Source organism: Rattus rattus, chromosome 2, assembly GCF_011064425.1.
Source record: "Rattus rattus isolate New Zealand chromosome 2, Rrattus_CSIRO_v1, whole genome shotgun sequence".
Taxonomy (NCBI): Eukaryota; Metazoa; Chordata; class Mammalia; order Rodentia; family Muridae; genus Rattus; species Rattus rattus.
The window spans coordinates 63,312,782-63,328,882 of record NC_046155.1 but is presented as its reverse complement, the minus strand read 5'-3'; positions in this window follow the sequence as shown (position 1 = coordinate 63,328,882).

Here is a 16,101-nt window from a genome sequence, read left to right as displayed (position 1 = left end):
GCAAGGGCTTTAATTACACCAAGTTCCCATCCTCACTGGAACACTCCGACCCAACACAGTGGTTTCCCTCGATGTCGTTCGTGGGTCTAGCCCAGTCTAGGAATACAGAACTCAGGTGAGTTCCATTGCCTGCCTCCTCTGACGTGGCTCCCTATAGATCCTCAAAGCATGGCATCCAACAGGGAAGTAGGAGAGTTCGCATCCTCTTGGGGGATCACATATGCAGTACAAGGTGTCCAGTTCATTCAGTGCAGGCAAGCCCTCTGCATCTTGCCCATATACTTGGAGTCTCCAGCTGTTTGTTGAGCGGACTTGGTCCTCAGAGTATCCCTGTGACCCTGGGACACTCAGGCTCATATGCTAAGACAGCAGCATTGACTCTCTGATGGTAAATCGAACCTGCTGCCTTCATGGAAACCCACCCTTACTGCCAAAGCATTCAATGGCTCACAGCACCTCATCAACTGCTCTCCAATAAACCGTGCTAATAATGTTACGAAAAGTCACAACCCATGCGAGAACAAACAAATGATCAGTCATGGGTACTGCACAGAGTGCCAGAGAGGCTGGGATAAAAAGCAGCCAGAGACAGGCAGCAGGCAGACCTGGACTCAAACCCAAGGTTAAAACCACAGCCAATGCCCACAAACCTGAATTTAGCTGTCTATGCAGAACAGCAATTTCATGAGAACTGAAATAATGACGAGAACATGTGCCTTATAAAGTATGTGCCTGCTTCAGTGTTAGCAAGCTCCTTAAGGAGTCCAATGATTGTGTGTGGCCAGGTACCCAAAAGGACCCTGTGCACCACCTTCACCTTTCAAACACCTCCATTCACCATCCCACAAGCATCTCCTATTTCCCTGCACAGCACAGACGTGGAGGATGTCTGCTTCAACGTTCTGCAGACACACCTGTTTCCTTATTTCCTCAAGACTCGAGTTTGCTTTGCCCCACAGCTGCCAAACAGCTGTCACTTTCCAAATACCACTAGCACTTGAAATGTGTAACCTATGCCTGGAGTACACTGTAGGCCTCATTGTCCCTCAAAGGCTCCTGCAGGCTCACTGAAAGCTTAAGAGTGTCTTCCTCGGTACCTCATGCAATGAGTTTGTTAGGAACATCGCAGCCTGCCTCTAGCTCTAGACAGAATGGGTCTGTAGGTTCTCCTAGATTTCCTCCAAAGGGATAAGCCTGTTTACCTCACAATGGCCTGTGTCCCCATAGAGACAAAAGGAGTACACGTATATACATGCCATCTTCATAGAGGAAAAAGCAAACAAACAAAAAAAAACCTTGCTCTCAAAAATAAAAAGTAAAAAGTGACTGTCTGCCCAGAAAAAATGGAACCATGCAACCATCTATTTTCCTGTCACCATTCATGAATCGAGAACATTTTGTTTGGTGTGTTAAAGAGAGTAGCAATCACAGACAGTCTTCCTGGACCAGGCATGCATGAGAGATTTTGCTCGGAACACCCTAGCTTTGTCACAGGCTCTCAGCCCCCTTCCAGCCCACAACACAATCTCACTGTACAAGTGAGATCAACCGAGGCTCTGTCTAAACTATGCCAGACTGAAGCACCTACCACCATGAGACCCCCACAATGAGGGGTCTCTAAAACAACTTCTTGCCTCAGATCAGTCAGCGAGGAGACCTTAGTAAGCAGAGACCGAAAGTGGAAAGAAACACACTATATCCCCTCTTCTGTGGATGCTTCAGTATTTGCTGACTAGGCTACTTTTGGAATTGTAAAGGCCGCATGTGATGTGTATATTTTTCACAAAAATTTGTTGACTGGATAATTTTTTGAAATTGTATTCAGTGTACGGAGGCTGGGTGGTGATGCTTGGGTATCCTTTGATTCAATTCAGTGAGTATTTATTGGATAATTCCACCTGCTCTGTTATAAAATAAGAAATAAACCAGGCTGCTGTGCCACATAAAGACCAGCCTAAAATTTTTTTTCCCAATGGAGAACTTAAATTATAATATTAGGATTACAGAGACATTTTACTCAATTGATTCTGTGTGTGTATGTGTCTGTGTGTATGCACATGTATGAGTGCATGTATGTATATGTGTGTGTGCCTGTGCATGTGTATGTGTTGTGTACATGTATGAATGTATGTGTGTATATCTGTGTATGATTATGCATATGTGTGTATGTGCACATGTATATGTATGAGTGTGTGTGTGTGTGTGTGTGTGTGTGTGTGTGTGTGTGTGTGTGTATCCACAGTCAAGAGCACTGGCTGCTCTTCCAGTGGACTGAGGTTCAACTGGCAGCTTTCAACAGCTTATAATTCTAGTTCCAGTGGATCTAACAACCTGTCCTGACCTCCACAGGCACCAAGCATGCACAAGATGCATAGACATACATGCAGGTAAACCCCACACACATAATAATAATAAAATAAAATTCATATATTTTAAAGACAGAGTCATGAAGACTAGGCTGGTCTGGAACTTAAGTTCCTTTTCTCTCTGCCTCCTGAGTACTGCTTACAGGTGCTCAGTACCATGCCTGGTTTCCCCTGAAGTGCTAATAGCATGTGGAGGTTGCCTTTCCATGTCAATGAAGACATAGCCATGCGGTCTTCTCCATAGCTATAATGTGTATGCTGGTGCTCACTCAGTCTTCTGTATGATTTTCTCATTATACTGGGCATTGTGTTGCATTGTAGGCTCTGACAGCACGATACAGTCTTGTACAGAGTACACCAGTACAGCTACATTCCAGATGACAGGGAGCAGGGTATGTAGGACTTTCTTTTAGGGGTGTTCTGTGTGTGTCTGACAGGTTCCATCCAGTGGCTAAACAGGTCATGGTCCACCAAGCCACCTGCGACAGTGTGAGGCAGCGCTGACCTAGATGAGTGGTGAGCCTGTGACACGGTGGCCCAGCATCTCTGCATGCTTAGCAGAGACAAGTCATTGCTCCTGGCCCTCCAGCCAGGCCTGCATGTTAAAGGGATGAGAGGTTGGGAAATTTCTGGAAGACTGGACTGCTCTAAGAAAACTAGAATAAGGATGATTGCTCTAAACAGCTCATCTGCCCTCTCGCCTCTGGCCACCCATCAGTCATACCTGCCCTCAGAGAGAGGCTAACAGTACCCTCAGAAGATCCTGAGCCCAAACCCAGCAAAATGCTGGAGCCACCTGCACAGCCTTGTTGCCCCACTTTTTCCTGGGCTCCACCCTTGTGGTGCCCAGACTTTCCCATAAGAACAACAACAGAAGGCATATGCACCATCCTCCATGGCTTCCACACAGCCCCGGGCATGAAGGAGGTCTGCGTAGGGACTGCACTGTGTTCTTAGGAGAAAATGCATGCCATGTAGAAGACTTTTTATAAAAGCAAAGGTGAACTACTCTAAACACTTTGGTTGAACACAGTCACAAAGCTTAATCACCCCCTAGGCATGAAGTCTTCTTTACACATCCCCACCTGATGACCCCCACTGACAACCCCCCACTGAAAAAGCTTGGGAGGGAACCTCAGAGCACTGGGAGCAGATACCTGACACCTGTGGACTTCACCTGAGGGCTGCACCTGTGGACTACATCTGTGGACTGCACCCATGAGCCACACTCATGGACTTCACCTGTGGACTACACCAGTGGACTGCCCCTGTGGAGTACACCTGTGGACTGCACTCATGAATTTCATCTGTGGACTGCACCCATGAGCCACACCCATGGACTGCACCTGTGGAGTACACCTGTGGACTATACCTGCAGACTACAGCTGTGGACTACACCAGTGGACTGCACCCGTGGACTACACCTATGGACTACACCCATGGACTACACCCGTGGACTGTACCTGTGGACTACACCCATGGACTGCACCCGTGGACTGCACCTATGGACTACACCCATGGACTGCACCTGTGGACTGCAATGGGAAAAAGGAAGCCACTGGGTCCTCATCTATCTCTCTAACAGGTCAGGAACCTACTTCTCTCTTCAGATCATCCTTGATGTTGTTGCTTTACAAAGCACACACTCCATGCTATGCCCAGCAACAGTCACAGCACCTCTACTTATAAGGCTGTTTGAAAAGAGAAATCAGAGCACATTCATTACACACAAGGCAGATTGGATTCCATATGTACCACTCCTGAGATCAGTAAACACACACCTCTTCAGCTTGGACTGATGGCAGCTCAACCTTGGTGGAGACGATCAGGAGCTCGGGGTTTGTGAGATGGAATACTTTGTTCCATCCAGGGTCCTGTCCTCTAAGGATGGGTACTGTTTTGTTTAGGGGTTGGGGTAAAGGGTGGCATGTGCTTGTAGGGCTTAGAGTCAGAGCATCTATGCCACATACATTTATGGCCTGGTGGTATCTGTCACTTGCACTAAACAATCGATTATTTGACCCTGGTAACTTTGACAGGGTAGGGCTAAGGTAAGCAACAAGGACAGAGAGGAAGCTGCTTTTCTATTATTAGGTGCCCATCCCCCAACAGGAAGAGAACTCCTGATCATCAAATTGACTGATGGTTCATTCTGCCAAGTTACACATCAGAACACCTGTGCTGCAGGACTGTCTCCGATGGGTCTGTCCCAGCTTTAACATCGATCCATTGAGATTGGCAGTGCACAGAACGGCATAACACTGGGCTTTGATCCAAGTGTGTGCCCTCAGAAGCATTCCCCATGACCCTGATGTGACAGTGTCTTCGGGGTAAGACATAAGTGTGCCTTGCATTTGAAGGATTTCCTTCCGTATTCTGCTCTGAAAGTGAGCTGGAACTTCTGGGATGTCCCAGAGATCAACCAGGCTGTTACTAATAAGAAGACCCAGGGTCCCTGGCAGCTTTATTGTTCCTTTCAAAGAGGTTGAAATTTCCAGGGCAGATCCCAGAATCCTGGTACCACCTGTAATCTCAGCATTTAGGAGGTTGAGGCAGAAGATGGATGCAAGTTCAAGGTATATAGTTAGACCCTTTCTCAAAATTTAAAAAAAGGAGTGCTACTTATTACATGCAATGTTTTCAATGACAAAAATGTTCATTTATCTGGAGACGACTGTATAATCACTCAAAAATGACAAGACCATGTGCATGCATGAACCTGAAATTTCTGCAGATTATGGAGGAAATACACACACTAACAATTCAGCTGTTATTTTAAAAATGGCTTCCTTCCCATGCATGAGCCCTGTACACAGACCTGTTGTCCGAGAGGCTCATGAAGTCAGGATGGACATAGGAACATTTTTATCCTGCCTTGCCACCTTGAGGCTCCACCACTCCCAAGGGAGCAATGGTCATCTGGAAAGCTTCTTCTTGAAGTCACCCTTGGAGGAGGCAGTGAGCCTCTGCCAAGTGCTTTCCTTGCAAATCTTCTTGGGTATCTCATGGCCAGTGTCACAGCTATACTGTTGTCCACACTGACTGACTCATTCCCCAGAAAAGCAGAGAACAACTTTCTATTCATTTTCCATGGCGGGGACTTTGAGGGATCTCACTGACGTGTAATAAATGTTTGACAGGGGTAAGAATGAGGGAAAAGCACATCATCTGCTTGCATCTGACTAAAATACAGGCTCAGCTGCACCCTATACCTTCAGAAAGCATGCCAGCACTGCGAAATTTTCACAGAATAAACACAATATTCAAATATCACAGTTTGCCAGCACACGAAGACACGGTGGCTGTTTTTGTAATTATCTTTGTGTAACTTTATCAACTATCCATTCCAAAATGTAATGGCCTTGGCATTTGACAGGAAGTTTGATATAAGATGATGACAGACTCCATGCAATACCCAGCATGGAGTTGAGGCAGAGTGAGAATCCAAGAGCAAAGACCAGTGATGAAGAGGACCACCAGTCCTCTAAGGAGGAGAATCATAAAGTACAGCTTGTCCTTGTAGGGATTAGAGGCAGGGCATCTATGTCACGTACAATAGCCGTGAATCTGCCTTCGTCCCTGTCTTCTTTTGTAAGCTGGCCCCACAAGTGGATGACATTTATCTGCAACAAATAGCCCCATGCTTCCACAGGAGGACATCTCAGTTGTGTGAGCATGCGTGTGAATGTGCACACACCTTCAGATGGTGTGATGGTTAACGTTAGCTGTCAGCTCTAGGATCACCTGGGAGATGGTCTTCTTTGGGTGCCTAGAGGCCGAGTGTTGTCTTAACTGAATGAACTGTCATGTGAAGATCTGCTCATTGTAGGCAGATCCTGGCTGAGATACCTGACTTTGTAGGTAGAGAAGAATTGAGCAGCAGGATGCATTCATCACTGGGCTTTTTGACTGTGGATAGAATGTGATTAGCTTCCTCAGGTTCCTGCTGCTATGACTTCTTCAGCGGGGCACACTGTAACCTAGACCTGTGAACCAAAGCAAGCCCTTCCTTCCTTAGGTGACTGTTTTAAAGGTATTTTTATCACAGTAACAAGAACACCTGGGCACTGAGCATCTCCAGGCTACTGGTGTCAGGACTGCGTTTTCTTTCCCAGGTCATGCTTTCCTGCCCTTTATGGTCTCTTAAAATCAAGTAGAGAAATTAGAAAAGGCTAATCAGAGAGGTACACCCAGGCAATTTTTGTTTTTATTAGATTAAGCCCAGGATCCTACTATTAGGACTGCCCTACTTTCACAAAGGGAAGAAACATGTTGGAAATGCCCTGGCGCCTATCGACCGCCCAACTGTCATGGAGTGAGCCGCATCAAGTATGACGCTGGAGACTTTCTAAATGCCCCTTCCTTCAAAGTAGGAGCAGTATCTGACCATCCAAGGAGGTGGCTCCAGCTCCCTGCTGCCCACTGCAAGATCATCCTAAAGGGTCCCCAGCTGTCCCCTCTCCTAGTAGCCAGTTTCAGGTCTGACATTTCAGCCCCATGGAACATGGTGGGCCTCTCTGCCCACAGTACATCACCAAGCCTAGATGCCACATCTGGGATATCGCTGAGCCCCTTGGGTGATGTTTTCTTCCTACACATTACAAATTAGGATTTGTGTATGCTTGATGACTCTCACACTTGGAATATTAATACAACATAAGTGCTAGTAAATGATAAATCAACAGAGTAACACATGACCACATGTCAAGTAGCCCAGATCTCGAATAATTACCACTTGAAACAGCTTTGAAATCTCTAAGCGAACACTAATTATCAACCATTTACATGGGAAACCACGGTGATTTTTAAACTTCCCACGCACTATTGTTTGTTAGGGACAGTGACAGTGACTAAGATTGGGGGAAGGGGATAAGTCTCCTGAGCATATGCAGTAATTAGTTTGTTACTGCTACATCCCAGGTCTTGGCTTGGATGTCCACTTTGAGACACTTGTACCTGACAAGGAAAGAGACTCCTCAAGGCCTGTGTACACCTCTCCTGTGGGATGGGCTGGCTAGCTTCCATGTCGTAATTGTTTTCCTTATTGACACTTAGATTAATTCACCTCACACGTGTAAAATACCCTCCTTTCAGGAAGTCCCCTTGATTTATATAGTCACATCGGGTTCCGTCCACCAGCAGTATTGATCTTTCATTATTTTCTTATCTGAGAAGTTACCCAGACCGTCCCAGTGGCTAATAAAAGGCCTTCTTATTGTGCTTATTTACCTTATCACTTGTCATTGTACATTTAGGATTTTTATTTAAATATTGTCTTTGTAAAGATTAATTCGAGGAAAAGATCAATAAGTCACACCCTAGTAACCCTACAATGAATGTGATGCCAGAGGAAAGCTTATAGCCCACGTGGCTATCCCCAACTTCGCCCTGCCCCTGGGTCTCGGAGATGTCTGCTTCCCAGGGGCAAGGGGATATGTCAGACGTTGGTGGGTTTCCCTGGTCTGTCAGTGAGCGCCTCACCCCACTCCTTTCTCCTTGAGCCTTGCTTCCCCAAAGTGTTCTAAAGCCAGATGAAGCCTCCTTTCCATGCCTCTACCCCAGTGCTTATACTCTACCAGGGACTGAGCCTGTACCAGATGGGAATGGTAAGCCCTAGGCTCCCAGAACCAACAAGAGCAAGCCTCAAAGGACCTTTGCCCTAGGCCAGCTGCTGTGTTTCAGGAAGTCAGTGCTCACAGGGAGGGAGGTGGTATACAACACCTGTTTCCAGACCAGCCTCCCCCGAGACTTTGCCATTCACCAGAGGTCTAGAGAGTTCTTTAACTTGTTTCCCCAGCCCTACAGGAGATTGCAGGGCCACCAAACTTTCAGTGGCTTCTCAGCATCATAGTCCAACCTTTACCCAGGGTCCTGGGGTAGCATCTCAGAGAACATATGCCTATCAGACCTCAGAGAAAGGCCAAGGGCCACAGCACCTTCACATACCTCTGGAAGAGGGGTGGATTTCCACTATAGTTATGCTCTATGGGGATAGAAACAGACGTCAGGTACAAGGCAATATCAGACTGGTGAATTGTGGTATGCCTTAACCCCAGTCTTGTGCAGATGGACACTCTAAAGGCTCCATCCTCAGCGCTCAGACACGATGTGGTGTCCACCCCAGCAGCCCAGACCACAGGGCATCTTGTTTCATAATTTGATAGCCCCACGTAAGGGGGGAACTATTAATCACAGGGGACTGTCAATGTCATCACTCTAAAGAGAAGCTTGGCTAAGCCTCTTAGGAATGAAAAAGCGAGTGGAAAGCTAGTTAGTTTACAGAGCCTGTGACCATGAACTGTATCCTAGAGCTTGTGTCTCCTTTCAATGACAGCCTAGAGCGCTGTTTCTCTCCAGCTGCACACTGGATATAGGCTTCCTGATATCCTGGAGCAGAGAGGAGCCAATGCAGTCTTGGCTTCTACAGCAAGAAAGTGCTGGAGGGGGGGAGGGGGCACTTCTCTCTCCTTGTTTATAGCAATTTGCATTTTGATCACTTGAGACTTGAAGGAGACTCAAAGGAGACAGCCAAGGTCCCTTCTCTCCCTCTGACTCATCTGCATCAGCAAATCTGCATACAGATGGCAAAGCCACCCCAGCTTGAGCTCACTCTCCAGCTACTATCCCTGCCTCCTTCCTGACCCTTGCTGCTGCCCGACATCAATTTGCACTTGCCTGTTGCCAAATTAGACCCAGTCATTAGGTTGTAGCTAGCAGCATAAAGACACACCTAGACTCCTGTCTACTCCGCTGACCAGAACATACACTGGCGAGGGAGGCAGAATTGAAGACAGGGCCCCCTCTGACATGGACAGCAGCCAGCCAGTTATCACTAGGACAGTAGCCTGGTCCCCCTGCCAGGGACACCAGCTCTACTGACTGGCTGGGGCCATCTCCCAGGAAAGACATCTTGATAACACAGGAGGGGCTCCTTCCAGATGAAGCTCTGAATTCGCAACTTAGTGGAAGGCGAGTTCTCTGCTGTTTTTATGGGGTGTACTTATCACATTTTCACAGACGACGTAAACATAATTTTAAGTATCAAGCATCTTTAATGTCTTTATTCCTCAGGAAGTGACAGTAAACGCTTCTCTATTAATGGGCTGTTTGCTGTAAGGAGAAGATAAAAACCCCTATTCTTCTCAGCTGGGCCAATCAGCATGCTTTACTTTGGCTGCAGGGGCATCCATCTCCCTGCCTGTTCTCCCTTCATCGCTAATTTGGAGTTATGACGCCATGCACAATGCCCTTCAAATTGAGCCTGATTTGAATCCCAACTTTGAAAACAAGGTTCAAGGTTCATTCCGTGCTCCTACCTGGCTATTACTTGGGCCCTCATTTAGACTTCTACAAACCCAAGTGTTGAAAATTGTCTTTGTGAAGCTCCACAGAGAAAGCAGCTGTGTGGAAGGGCAGGCAGCCTTTAGGGGATGCAGCCTTATGGGGCCCAGGTTCAAGGAATGTCCTCAGGGTGCCCTGGGGCACAAATACCTGGAAAGCAGCTTACCAACACAGGGAGAGAGAGGCCTGTTCATTTTCGTAGTTGAAATCCAGTGTCTGACAGTAAAGATTGTGACAGAAGTGGCTGGTGCCAACTTCTTGGAGTCTGTCTGACCATAATCCTAAGGCTCAGACTGTCTCCTCCACTTACATACCTCCCCACTCAGAGATAAGCTGCCTATTTTTTCAGGAACACAGCCACGTCTCAATTTGCATTCTGTTTCTCACCTACTCCAGAAAGTGAATGTGAGCACTTGCCTGTCTCATTCCAGAGAGTGTGCGTGCTAAGAAGCTCAGAGTCCTCCCACCCCAGTGACATCAGAGCAAAGACATCATCCGCAGCTCTGCCTTCCAAAGCAGAGCCCACCATTCACCAGTGAACCAGAGGGAATCCAGGCTCCCTCTGGCATTCACTGATCCAAGCAAGGCTTTCAATCACTTCTTGGGTCCTGAAACTTCATTCCTCAGCAAGGTGACTTCAGGTCTGAAACTTGACCCATGTAGAGGGATCCTGTGCCACCATGGATTAGACTATTGTAGACCTAAGGAGCTGAGGTGTGTCAAATCCTAAGCAAGCCTTGGACCCCTTGAAAGGTCATCCACAGGAGTCAGTTGTGATACCTATGGCCAACCTGTTGCAACTGAGCCTCTTACAGCACTAGTACCAGGGTCCTTGACCAAGGAATGATCGAAACTCTTGCTCAGATCAGTGAATGCCAGCCGAGAGCCTTGACAGGGTCAGACTTTGGAATCAGAGGACCCAGCTCTGTTGTTTTTTAATACTGACTTTATTTTAGCTGAGGATGACACTAAATTAACCTTCAACCTCCCATCACGGAGACCAGTGAATAACGCCCCTGGACATTGGCAGGTATTCAGTGGGCGTCTTGTTTACTCAAATTTGCTGCCTTTCCAGGTACCACCTACAATCTATGAAATGGTGACTACATGTGTCCTGGCAAAGATTATGTGTTCCGGGTTTTGGAATCAGATGAGCTGTAGACATGCGCACAGCAGTGTGCAGAGATGCCAAGTTGACTATAGTCCCTCTCCAAATAGCATCATCCTGAGACCCCTAGTCTACAGTGCAATGGTCACATCAGAGATTCATGATAAGTAGACCAGGGACACTAGCTGCTGCAGTGATCACACCCTTTCACACAGAGAAACATGCTAATGATACACACAGCACTGACACACTAAGCACATACATAGTCACTCACAGAGGAGCAAACATCCAAAGACACACAGACACACAGCACTCACACATCAGCACAGCACAGTACACACATACTCACATAGAAGCACACAGACTAGGGAACATACATACATCAGCACAGCACAAACTCATTCACAGAGGAGAAAACACACCCTAAGACACACCGCACATAAACACACAAATATACATACTCACAGAGACAGAGATATATCAGTACAGCAATATACACTCACAGATGAGCAAACACACCCAAGAACACATGCACATACACATCAGCACACCACATAGACACACAGATACACACACATGCTTGTGAACACATCAGCACAGCACACACAGAGCACACACACTTGAAGACACACAGCACTCATACACACACATACACAAAAGCACATGCACACACACTTGTACACACACACACACACACACACACACCCCTTCATAACCCATATGTGCCCACTGGAGCATGCATATGCTTGTGCACATACACAAACATGCACAGCACATGCACACCCACCAGAACATGCACATGTTTCTGCAAACAGCATCCACACATATTCACAAGCAAATGCACTCATCAGCATCCACTGGAAGCTCACAGCCTGGGCTCCATGGCTCTCATCAGACTCAGCTGCACTGGGACCTGTTAGGAGAGTGAGCCAATCACTGTGTTCACTGGGGACCGCAAGGTTCAGGAAAGAGCTGGGCCAGTGGAGAGGTAGAAAGCCCTAGCTGCAGGGCCCCATCACACAGTTCTGGGATACTATCTACTTTCTCTCTTGAGCATCTCATGACAGCCCCAGGATGGTGGAGCTGAGCTGAGGCTGTGGTCCCAGGAGTTCTTCTAAAGAACACAGGGATATAGAACTAGGAATTCAGCAGAGGACATGCTGTCCCTGGGCTCTGTGAACATTACAGGGAACTGCACATGAACACTTCTTTACCTGAGCTGCTGCTCTCAGGGAAGAGGGTCCAAAGGCCTGGAAACCCAAGGCAGGAGGTACTCATGTCTTATGGATGCTGCCTAGGGGGGTCAGACACAGGGGAACCAGGGAATACCAGCCTAGGACCATTCCACTCCAAGTTGAAGCAGACGATGACTTTGGGAAGCCACTTCATACTCCAAGGGTCAGCTGAGCTCAGTTTCTTGGAGAGGAAGCAGGGCAGGAGGAGGCACAGCATTAGGCCCTCACATGGAATGCCTTGCTCCCTTAGTGAACTGATTCTGTGGGGCAAGGGGGAGGGGGGCCTACACTGGTGCTTAGCTCTCCTGCTGCAGCCGTGCATGCTCTGCAGACCTTGTGTGCTATCATGAGCCAATTCTGTTCTCCTTTGCTTTCTGTAGCTGTGACAAAAGCAAATCAGGGAGGAAATGGTTTATTTCATCTTCCAGGTTTAGTCCATCACTGAAGGAGGCAAAGCAGGAACTCAGCGCTGGAGCTTGATGCGGAAACACACAGAGAAAGGCTGTTTACTGGCTCTTTCTCAGGCTCACTCACATGCAGCTACCGTTCTTCTAAAGCCCAAGCCTAAGGATGATACCACCCACTGTATCAGTTAGCAGTCAAGAAAATGTGCCACAGGCCACATGATGGAGGCCGTTCTTCAAATGGGGTTCCCTTATTCCAGGTGTGTATCAAGTTGACGACCAAGATTCGCCATGACAGAGCCCATCTCTGAGCTTATACCACAGACAAGCAAGTCAAGACCCCTTATGAGAGCAGGTCCCAGCCCCAGTATGTATGTGCAGATAGATAGATAGATAGATAGATAGATAGATAGATAGATAGATAGATAGATAGATAGATAGATGATAGATAGATATAGATATAGATATAGATGTGTGTGTGTGTGTGTGTGTGTGTTGGTATGAGTGCAGTGCCACAAACATGTGCTCATGTGCTTTTGTGTGAGAGAATGTGTGTTATGCTGTGTGCGTGCATGCGTGTGCATGCATGCATGTGTGTGTGTATGTGTGTGGTATGTGTGTATGTGTGTGTGTATCTGTGTGTGTGTGTAATTACTATGCTGTGTGTATGTGTTTCTCCTTTCTGCTCCCAGCCTGGCTTCTCTCACCAGGAGATTCTCACTGTGTCCCATGCCCAGGGTGGAGGAGGGAGTTTAGGACCGAGGCCACTCAGGACAGTGACACAGAATAGCCAAAGCTATGTGATACTAACCGAGGTCCTGTAAAGATCTGGCCAGCAGGAGGCCCAACTTGGTCAACCATGGTGGGTTGTTTGTTCGTCCCTGAGTCCTGGAGTCCAGCTTGTGTACCCAGCACTCCATGTTTTATACAGGAGGAAGCAGAAGCAGTTAACACACATCGACAGTTAGCCCAGAGGCAGTTAGCACACACGGACAAACATCAGAAAGTAACCTGGAATCACAAGGCACATCAGTCTCTGGATACCCCACACCCCCACAGGCTACTTTGTGTGTGGTAGTGGAGAGTCTCAATGCCACCCCTTCCCCCATTTCCAGCAGAGTCAGGATGACATGTGTCTGCATTAGTTCACATGTGAATGGGGAAAGTGGCCCCGTTTAAAAACAGATTTGCCCATGAATATTCATGTCTTGTGGGAACAGAATCACCGGCAGATGAGTGCTTGGTCCTTGTTTTGAACATTTTTCTGATTAGGGAAACCTGCAGCTTCCTGGTCACCCCTGTCCATGTTTATGGATAATTGCTTGTCTAGCTCTGTAGCTTTCTCGAGCTAGGGCCTCCTTTTCTTTTCTGGGGTCGATTCTGCTCTGCATTTGCTGTGTGCTTGCACCATCTGGAAGGTGTAATTTGCGGCTCAATTACTTCTTAGGCTCTTAAGAACTGCTTTTCCCCAGTGGGTGTTTCTCCTCAAAAGTTTCTTTCCTTTTTTAATACATAATTTCCTTTTAAACTACCTCTGAAACTCACGTTATGCTTTGCTCTCGAATATTCTATAAAAATGACACTGTGACCTCTGTTTGTGAGAGGAGGAGAGGTTAACCCACTTGGCACGCCAGCTCATTTACTTGAATCATGAGTAGCCCATTCTCTAGTCCTGTAAGGCCATCTATGGGTCTCCTGCACTAGATCCCAGGACATTACCCAGAAATTCAGTATCTCGTACACTCACAAAGACAAGAAGGCACGGCATTCAGGATGTGACAAGGACTCCCAAGGTCAGGACTACAGTGTGGCACCTACCTGCCTGAGGTTGATACTGACACTGAGCTAAAAACTGCAGCTCAGGAGGGAGCTGGCCAGATATGGTCCCCACAGCAGCATTCTGGATCACAGGAACAGAGTGTGTAGAAAAACAGAGACCAGAGAAGAAGGTAAGACCCACTGATGCCCAGAGAAGTACCAGGCTGTAGGAGCATGGTATGGGCAAACAGTGTTCAGGGGAACAACCCAGAACACCAAAGAACAGAGACTTGAGCAGCACTTCCATGGACACAGTTGGACTAGAAGACGATGCTCAGGAACTCAGATGGATGGAGATGTTCCTCCAGTCTCACAAGATCTAGGACCAAGGATGAAAGAAATGGGACTGGACAGTAGGTAAGTACATCCCTCTGGGTCAAAGAACTCTCTAGAATCTCATTGAAGGGAGACAAGTCATTTCTAATATACATAATATTCTCTCTGGGTAGAAGGTTCTAGAGAAATCATTTTAGGGTTTCCCATTAGTGGCAAAGATGTCCATGTGCTAAAACAAAAGGACCTTGACCCTCCCTTGACCAGGGGCTCTTCCCTCAGGGAATAGACTCCCTAGCAGTTGCCTGTTACCAACTCTGAGAGCTTTTCCATACCAGAAATTATTTTTTAAAAAAATCCCAGATCCAAAGGACTCTTGATTCAAAAGAGCATGGAGACAGAACTTGCCTCAGGAAGGGGCAGCCCTATCACTGAATGTGCCACTCGGTGACACAGAGGTGGAACTAAATAGAAACCAGAAGGAAAGCAAAAATCACTGGTTCAACTGTTTGAGATCAGAAAATATAATACTGTGTTGACGGATTCAAGACAGAAAACCATACGATTGCATCATTTGATGCAGGAAAAACATTTTTACAAAATCTAAAACTCACCCAGGATTGGCAGGGACTGGGGTATAGAAGAGAAGGGGCTGAGCTCTCAACAAGAGCAAGTTAAGGATAAGAGAGAAATAGCTTCAAGAATATTAGTAAAAATAGATCTATTTCTAACAAGTCAAGGCTCATAGGAGAAGCAAAGCCTGTGACCCCATGCCGTGGGGACTCAACACAGTGCTGGTGTTCCAAGCCACATCTATGTGCAAGCCAGAGCATTCAGGTGGAGGTCAGAGAACATCTTAAAGGGATCAGTTCTCCCCTCCACCTGGAGGATGCTGGGAGTTAAACTCAGGCCATCTTCACCCACCAGGCCATCTAGCCAGCCCAAGAACATGATTTTTAAATGCAGAGGAAGAAATAGACACAGCTCTGCTTGCACAGTACCTTGGTTGCTTATATAAAAAGTGTCACAAATTATACCAAAGCAAAAACCTCTCAGGGCTAATTGATGAGCTCAGTGAAGATACAAGGCTCACGCACAAAAACTTCATGTATTTCCACTGACATGTGTGATTACACGGACCAATGAGACAAAAAGAACCACAGGGCCACTGCACATCTCAAATATTACAAAGGAAAAAGAAACTCTACAGTGAACATGCCGTCAAAAGCATGTAAATCCTCACGGTGCCAAAAACTTCAAAATACTGCCTGGCACAGTGATGGAGACAGAAGCAGGCAGCTCAAAGCCAGCATGGTCTACATAGAAAGTTCCAGGACATCCAAAGCTATACAGAGAGACCTTGTCTCAAACAAAAACAAAATAAAACAAAAAAACAACCTACAAAAGAAGTCAAAGAAGATGCAAATAAGTGGAAGCATTCATGTTCTGGGATTCAAACACTCAGCAATAAATATGTCGCTTCTCTTTAAATTAGTACATTTAACACAATTTCTATTTTTAAAAAACATAGCTATTCTTGTAGATTTAAACACATC